The sequence below is a fragment of the Habropoda laboriosa genome, unplaced genomic scaffold (assembly GCF_001263275.1).
Source record: "Habropoda laboriosa isolate 0110345459 unplaced genomic scaffold, ASM126327v1 scaffold146, whole genome shotgun sequence".
Lineage (NCBI taxonomy): Eukaryota > Metazoa > Arthropoda > Insecta > Hymenoptera > Apidae > Habropoda > Habropoda laboriosa.
Genome location: NW_017100267.1, coordinates 381,625 through 391,232, shown reverse-complemented (window position 1 = coordinate 391,232; position 9,608 = coordinate 381,625). Strand labels below are relative to the sequence as shown.

The window sequence follows — 9,608 nt, the reverse complement described above, 5'->3', positions numbered from 1 at the left end:
CACTCCCAACAATGTGTCCTTAGTGAAGCAACCTTTCAGCCCACGTTACTCCATATGGAAGCGGTATTTCCCCTCCCCTAATTGTATACCACTCCAATAATAATCCATCATTCATGTCACACTTTTACTTTCCGCTAAACTAAACATTCAACAGCATATCTGAGGACCACAAATCACAGTAACAATACAGATAAGGTACAGAATACCAACTGTCCAGCTTCCGATAAAAGGTTCCGCACTATGTAGTCGGTAGATGGCAATAGCGTTGATCGTCCGAAGAAATGCGTATCGCGGTTCGAGCAGGCGCAGGTTGGTACACCAATCGCGCCTGTCTCTATTTCCGTAGAGGTCGAACGCGTGTGCCAGCGACAGTAGTCCGACGTGCCCGAAGATTTCACTGCGGCTTAGACTTCAGCCGGACGGGGTCTGGCCTACCTTGTCCCCGGCGTACGACACCGTAAGTACTCGAATTGCTGACTGAAATTACCCGTATTTTCGTGTGATTTCACCGTGTCACATCGCGTATTCGATTACGTCGCGTTAAACCGTGATGAGCGTCTTTCCGTGCGCAATTTTCCACCGCGGCAATGAATTATTGATAATTCACGGTCGCCGCACGGAGTGACAGGCGAAATTGGCCCAAAAACCTAAAATCCCCCGTGCTGTGATCAAAATGGATTTCTTACACCCGCGACCGGGCTCCGATCCCGGTGTACGCCAGCAACAAAACTGACCCACTAGTTATCTTAGTCTGACTTACTGCTCTTAATTTGACGCCCGTCATGGTAACGCGCCGATTGGTTGTGCATTTACCAAATTTTTCGGCATTGTTACCGACGCGTTTCACACTTTCCGTTCAATTGAATTCGAACTAGCGCAACAGTAATTGCAACGCGTTTGTCCTTCCGTGCAAATATAACTGTAGATAGGTTCTAGCAAATTTTCAAATCGACATTATATCTTTTTTCTCAACAACTATCTATCTAATACATATTTGATGTTCGATGCAGTTTCCTTCATTACCACACAGTTATTGGAAAGTGTATTTTGCTAGTTTCTCTCGTAATGTCATGTTCGTTAAATTGCACTTAGAGCTCCAAAACTAGAGGTCTGCACCGAATGACGTTTAGGATGTTTATGTAACTATCCCACGGATTGCTATAGTTGTTGATTGACAAAATCTTGATTTAAGGTCGAAGATCATGACCTTCGATTATGAATACTTGAACACAGCTGCGATTCCTTTCTTTATTTCTTACTCCTAAAACAGATTGTCCTTGCAACAATTTCGAAAGATCCTTGAAATTTATAAATCACTTTAAGTGAAATTTATGGTCGAATAAATTTGGTAAGATAATCTCTTATTACGTGAATCCATTTATTGTATTCATGTAATATTTATATAACCTGTTCTGAGACAGGCGCGACATAGTTTCTTTTTCTCCAAGTGCAGATTCATTCTGTTTTCGTTACCCGCGAGACTGTTAGGATTTTGCAATTTACATATCTGTATGGACATGCGCCATAACATGTTGCTGATTGATATTTATTGGACTCTGCTGGAAAATTATTTCATCTTTCTGTACTTCAATATATACATATTTCAAGCTGTACTTTAGAGAATTCTTCACTACGTTAAGAACAATAGAAATACGTAATGGAAGTTAAGAAATTTTCCTGTCACCATAACATATTTTTCTCTAATTATTGTTGCACTAAAATTGCTACAAGGTTATATAAGAGACCAAATGAACTTTTGTTCTCCTTCTATCTATTGCATATCACTATTATAAATCTACAAATTTCTTACAAGATAAATAAAACTAATTAAACTACCACTCGATTTAAAAATAGTGTCTTCTTCTGTCGTTGTAATTGGCATCGAGGGAGGAATATTTTTTAAACCAAAAACTCATATTTACATAGAAACGTGATTGTGCACAGAAAGCAAATTTTTAATACCATATCTGTACCAGATCTTTCGATATCCCTCGTATGTTCTTCTTCACTTTTCAGTCATTATGAGAAAGCGTAAGGATATCACTCGTTTAATAATATTCCTACGTAATAATGTGTAATGTCGAATAATATGTAGAAACTTTATAATTGCAATCCATAAAGTGATGATGGAAACATTATTATCTACAGTCGTTAAATTATTGTAGGTAATAAAAGATCACTGTTAAATTATGGTAATCAAAGTGTACAAATGAATTCGCATTAATCGTTTATTTATATAATTCGTGTATATAAGTAATTCTCATTTATATAATTATTACATGCAATTCATTCTCCTTCTCTTCCTTTCCACTCCTACTCCCCCTCTATCTATCCATCAATCACTCCGCATCGCTCTCGCACTGTTAGCATTCTCATTTTCCTTTCTTCTATATTTAGCTGAATAATTCTCACGCCAATATCTACATGCATACACGTATGCAAATGAGTTAAAAGAATTTTTCTACGTAATAATGTCGTTTAGAAGAAAAACTTGAAGTAGGCATTACTAATTCGTTAGAAATCACGTTGTTGCGTTTCTGTTGACATAGTCTTTGCAAGAATAATTTCCGATTAATTAGTGTTGTAAAATGTCGAATAAAACTGGGAATTTTACTTGCTGTAAAACGATCATTTTACCATGCTGCATGTTTTATTACGGTTATTTTTGAGAATCACTAATATCGATCAGATTAATGTTTGTTTCATTCGTGGAAATGTTTTTTGGATCGTAGACACCATGGTGTGTAACCGATGATAAATAAATTATTAATACACGCTCGACGATTTGCGATTTTTATAATTTAAATGTTTTACACAATATTTAGTTCGCTTTCAAGTACGTACGTTTGTTAGAACCATTGACTTGGCACTTCTCTTTGAATAAGTCGAACACAGAAAATAAGTATAATACTGTCGTAAAATATGCATAGTATATTGTCTCGGTTATTTACTCCAAAATTGATTTTAATTGTTAAGAACAATTTTCCTTTTTAAATTGAAATATCCTCCGAGTATTGTACAGCAGATTGTTGTCATATGTATTTCACATATTACCTATTCTGAATCAAGTGGACAATAAATTGGAGCAAAATTTTATACAGCTTAGTTAACAATAGAATATTATTGCAATTATAAATGTTTAATCGCATTGATTAAACAGCCGCGTTCCATCGCAGCTCTATCTCCGATGCAACTGCAATTCGTGCGATAAATACGTACAAGCCCATTAATTGATGTATTAATGCGGCGACAAAAGCACGTGCATCTGTCGCGTGTGCATACGCCAATCAAACAAGACGCATCGTTTTTCACAGTCTTTCTCTCTTCGTTGCTTTGCATGTTATCTCTGATCCTTTGTAAGTTACACATATACACAGATAGCTTGAAAACATTTAAACTGTGTCAGTATGTTCAGCAAACAGAGACAAACTTTCAGTGTTTTTAACAAAACTTTTTATAAACGTCTCCCAGCATTTCGTACTGTTACTGTTTACCGTGATTCTTCTATAATAAACGATAGTTAATGATATGATATCACGTATTATACTTTCGTCATATTCAAATTTCCATGGCAGATCGACGTTACACAATGAAACAATATCGCAGAGTATTTTTAATATTTAATTACGTACAATCTCTAGGGTTTGGATAATTTTGCATAAAGTTGTATCGCGCGTAATTGCGTTACTTGGTAGGTAAAAAATTCTTAATATATATGGGAGCTGTTTATTGATCTACAATAATTCTAACCGCGTGATCCTTCTGCGCTAGAAAATTCTAGTAGAAGTAGATATTCTGTAACGTTTAAATCAATTTATTTCCATTCACTTTCTCCATGGTGTAACCGTATTAAGAAATCTTATATCTTATTATCGAGTAAACAGTCTAAACATTCGTAAAGTACAGTAGATACGTTTTCGTCGTTGGAACACGTATGAAGGTTGCCTAGCGACACCTAAAGGAGAACCTATCCGTTCCACCCTACAATCGTGACTTCCATTCTTTGAGTAGCAAATGCCAGTAACCCGAATTTATTCCCCATAGTTTCCCTTTCTTGAAAAGGGACACGAACACCGATCGAGTAATATCAGAACTACGAGTAACGGTAGTTAACACGTTAAGCGCCAAGCCCGCGATATCCGATTTCACCGATATCCTGGCGGCCGGAGATCTGTGTAAGGTTGCGATAAGACTGCATGTGTTTTAATAATACTCGTTGAAATTTTGTTTGGTAACAAGTAATACTTAGGTACATTCTTTTATGATCTCCAAATTATTTAAAATTTATTGATAGAAGTGACTGACGCTGCCTGAACGGAAAGTATAGTGTCAGTCGCCGGTGACTGACATTGCGCTTAACGTGTTAAATTACATTGAAAAATTGAAACATCTCCGGAAAGAGAACAATGTTGATATTAATCTTCAAGAGTCAACTGGAGCATAGTAGTTTCCTGGCAGAAATATCGATTCGGTTAATGCCCCTTTTTCGGGCTAATGTTCCAATACCAGGCAATGGCTGCCAACGTTTTCAACCCTCGCTCAACCAATGTCTGGCCGTTTAGATCCACCGCTGCAATCTTCTTCTTATCGCTCTAACACGTACTTCTTCCCTTCCTTTGTTATATAATATTTACCACGGCATTTCGAAATAACAACGGCAGCAAATTCCGTTGGAAAACGTATGCGTTCTAGCGTCGCTGCTCGAGCGTCCGCAGTCCGAGGGTTAATACCCTTTTCAGTTGGCTTCGTTTTCATCTGACCACTTATGAAAATGACGCATCAGCTGTTTCAATCTGAACGATGCTTCTAATGTGAAAGGTCGATACCGCCGTATCAAATCGCATTTAACGGTGTTACGACACAGTCGCGAAATGATAAGAACGATAACGTGTTTTATAGTGGCGTGTCAGTTTGACATTAATAGTTTTAGGTGATCGTAGAATGATAACACGTGATAACTGCGAACTTGCTCTACCGAAACAAATTTATTCGTTGCTGAAATTTCGTATATTGGGAAAAGTGCCGTGTAACATACTGTACTCTTTTATCGCGGTTAATTTGGAATTGCACTCTTTAATACGAACGTACGCGTTACATATCGTGCAACACGCAGAGCGTCGCCGAATTAATGGTGCAAGCGGAAACGAGCTGATACTGTACGTAAAAATAAACGAGAGATGTAGAACGTTTGTTCGTCTAACAATGAGAATTATTCCTCGAGAAAATCGACCTTGAAAATTCGCTACGATGTTCTTTTACCGTGGACCATTTTCATTCCTATTAAAATTAATAGGCACGAAGCGTTAATAACGATATAATTTAGATAATAAAATAGGTATTCGCAGTTTTCTTATTATATTGCAAATATTCTTAAAATATCCCTTACCGATTTCGTACAGAATTTTGCTCGAATTGAAGAAACCTAAGCGAAATTTTTTCCCCAGAAATGTAACGTGTATTTGCAAAACGTGAACGATGTTAATCTTCATTTTGTCCTATTATTGAAACTACCTTGAAACCAAATATTTCCTCGTCTTTATTCCGCAAATTAACCTGCGTAAAATTCAGCATGCTTTTCATAATGTTATGCCTATTTTTCAATAACGAGCAAGTTTCATTGCCTTTATCGTTTTCAACATCAGCAAACTATAACGATTTCATACGCTACCGGCAAAAAGTTTCGAATCACCGAGCGTTGCAATTTACACAAAAATTTCCAGAAAAGAGTCAGCGACAATTGATATGAGATAAATTGGTAAAAGTAGAATCGAGATGAACTTCAGATCTATAAAAAAATTAGCAGCAGATTTAATATTGACCAAAAGTGGGAGGTGATTCCAAACTTTCGGCCGGTTCTAATATACGTGATTTTCGGGTTCGCGACATTATGTTGTTGTTCTGTAGTTTGTGCTACATTTACAGCATGGTCGTGTACACGTAGTTTAGTAGAATTTCAGTCTTAACGGTAGCAAGGGGTTCAATTTAATGAAGACTTATAGCAGAGAAAATAGGGGTAGATTAATTAAGAAGTCATAGAGATGGGGAAAATGTCCTTTGTATAGAGAAGATTAATTTGCCTGAATAGAAAATTGAACAAGCTGTCTTGTGATATCGAAAAGAAAATGTTGCGACAAATTGTTGTAATTGCATTTGTATGTTGTTACTGATGTTGTATAATGTTCTTGTAAATTGGCGAGATTAAATATTACATAAAGTTAATTATGTACAGTGCTATAAAATTGATATGATTGTGAAATTAATGAACAATTTCCACGTAAACATAAGTTAGACCCAAAAATTTCTCCTTTATTCTTTATCACGCGAGAAGAAGAATTTTGTTCTCAAGGTTTTCGCTTTATTCGATATTTTCTTAAATGAAATTCGTCACTACAATATTGTAGTCGATAAGAAGGCAAATTTATCTACGTACAAATTTATCACGCGCTAACCTCCAAGTTATAGAATTATCATATTATAGAACTAGAACGTTACTAAAAATAATATCTCCTTTTTCGCAAATATATTATCAAGTTTTCATTCTCTCATTTTTTATGCCTAATCTTTATCAATCTAAAGAGTGTGCTCAACAGTGACCGTTGCTTTCGAAATATTTTTATAATCTAACAAGATTCCGCAGAATATTTTTATGCCATTTACTAGGATGTATCTAAGGGTTACATAATGATAGTCAGTGGAATATTTCGTTCCACATTATTTTCTTTTGTGTTCGAAATCAGGTTTATGAATATTTGCAAATTTTAGAAAGAAATGGCGGTGGCTAAATCAATGGGCTTCTAAGAAAACAGATTTTTCGCTTATATTTATTCATTATTGTACACTTTTTAAAATTATTATTATCGATGTGTTCAGGTGAATTGCAATACACTGTTAAATAGAACAACATAGAACCTTTTAATTTAAAATGTAAGTGGAAAAGAATGAATCGTTAATGTTAATTAACGATAAATCCTTCAAGTATTTCTGGACTTAACGTCAATAGTTCATAAAAAAATGCACATTGGAAGGAAATACTTTATGGAACGTCTCAGCTCCATCGTATTAAATTTGATAAAAATTCCAGGGTTTTTAAACATTTTTGAGAATATCTCTCTCTGCACAGCTTCTTTTAGTATGCTTTTTATAGGCAATTTTATGACCAACGCAAACCTTCAAGACCATTTCTATAACAATGGTTCACATTACACTCGTGATTATGCAATCGCTGGACAATTTGAAGTGCACATTGTTCATAAATGTACACCGTTTTATCACTTCGCATTTGTACATATCGTTTCATCTTTCGCTTTCGAAATTAGCTTGGAAAAAATTGAGCACAAGAAGGACAGAAGAGGCAAAAACGTGGTAGAAAATGTTGTTCAAGAAGGACATGTTGTTTAAAAATAAATCTTCTCAAGGATACGCACTTATTTAACTTGTAGTGTACGATGAGAATGCCAGGTCTCAAACTTCTATTTCTAGAATGTTAATACCAACAACTTCTACGATAGAATTATAATTTACTCGATGCATGATAGTAAAGTAGAAGAATAAAACTCGAGGAACTTTGGTTTGCAAACTTTCTGCAGATTTGACACACATTCGTTAGAATTTTTCCGCTAACTTATATCGACTGTTTAACGTAACATTTTCTTTCGTTGACATCGACCCGAAATTGGACACTTTCGTTAGTAACATGTACCGTGTAAATCTTCGTTTAAATTTCATTTCTGTCGTCCAATTAAACTATAAGAACGTGAATAACTGCACCAGTGAACACAGCACAGACTATCAAACACCCCGACAGACATGATTAGTCTCAATTACAGTCTATTCCTTGAGAACATGACACCTTTATGCCTTCATTTGTAATAACACTTAATGCCTACGTATTTTACGCACTATTGAATTAATACCATTTAAAACATCAGGTTTTCATTCAACAGAATTGAATAATATGGCCCGAAACACGATCGTTGTCTTGCGATCTTGATGGAAATCAATTTCACGTTTAACTTTAATTTGGAGAATCATAGGCCATTTCACGGCCATATCATTGAACATCCTTGAACGTGTCTTATTGTCAGTTCCAATACGCGTTTATGTGGCAAAAATGGTGACTTTGGAAGAGAAATATTCTTTGCGGCGTGTTCGTCCTTTGGTATTGTTCAAATCGGGAGACATCAAGGAGACATTTGAGCCGTTCAGTGCACAAATCGATTAACTCCACTTTTTCGAAAATCTGAAATTTAAGTGTCAAAGCACTCGGTATAGTCATAACTTTTTATATTTATAATAATTTCTCGACTTCTCATTTTATGGAGTTAATCGATTTGTGCACTGAACGGGCTCATTTGGCCTATTTTAAGTGTGACATACTGCATTGTAACATAAAACATAAAACAACTTTCTCTGCTGTTATGACTTGAGACTTAATGAACGACTACCAGTTAAACTTAGACATGTTTACATGATTACTATTCGAATACATAAAATCGTAATAATCGCATAAGATAAGCTGTTGAAGTTTTCTCTGTACCTTGTACACGTAGATGAAGTAATAAAATAAAAATATAATTTGTAGAGTAAGAATAGAGTGTAATATACAGCTTTACTTAGCCAGAGGAAATGTGTCTCTTTGAATTAAAAAAAAATCCTTCGATGATTGTGAAATTTATAGCCCACGTGTTTATGATTATTTAAAGTACACTGCGCGCGAAAAATATAACGAGCTCGAAGTTATGACTTTAAACGTAAATGTGAACTCATTCCTGTCAGTAATGTTTCGTTACACTTCCAAACATTTTACGAAAAGTTTTAATAAGTATATTGTCGATACGTCAAAATAAATTTACGAAGCTTTTAAATTAAATATTCTGGCGAGTCACTGGTTAGGTCAGTTTACGGACAACTTCTGAAAGACTTCGAAAATATTAAAGTAATATTTATTTAATCGAATATATAAAGTTCTTATAAATATAACGTTTTTACACTACATTGTAAATTCTACCGGCTTTTTAATCTCTCCCCTACAAAATTCTGTAGATTGTAACTCAAAAAACGCTGATAACCTTCTTCTTTAAATTCTTTCCGGTAACAATTATTAGAATATTTGGTAGTTTAAATTTTTATTCTGTGGCTACTGCAACGAGGGACCAAGCACTCCAGTACCGAGAGATAATTGCCTTCCTGTTTTGTAAAATTTGTATTACCGTTTAACGTACTTTACGTTATAATTCCAATTTAACACTAATTTGTTCACAAGTTAATATTGGATATTGTAGCTTGATGTTTAAGACACATTAATTTGTTACAAGTCTTTGTTTGACATTACGTAAACAACCGGTCTCCTAAATCATACCTCCTCTAAAAGTACGAAATTTGCGAATGGAAATAAGGATAAAAGTATGAATGAGTGAAGGAATCGTTTATTAATGCATGCTTATACAGATTTATTAAGAACAAATGAAGAGACACTCGACATATAATGTTTAAAAAATGATGTATTTCAGTTAATCTTAATTCGTATTTCATATTAAATTATATTTTGTCGGTAATAAATAAGGAAGAAAATGTGGAACATAAAGTAATGATTATTAAATAACATATTT

General features: G+C 34.8%; 1 protein-coding gene across 1 annotated transcript in view; it reads left to right on the top strand.

The window, feature by feature from the left end:
• The first annotated feature begins 370 nt into the window (after positions 1–370).
• The window catches only part of LOC108573377 (pyruvate carboxylase, mitochondrial), a 75,871-nt gene continuing 66,633 nt past the window's right edge, over positions 371–9,608 (top strand). Inside the window, exon 1 of the mRNA XM_017935815.1 lies at positions 371–457. The gene's annotated coding sequence lies outside the window, so the exon portion shown is untranslated. The remainder of the gene's footprint in view (positions 458–9,608) is intronic.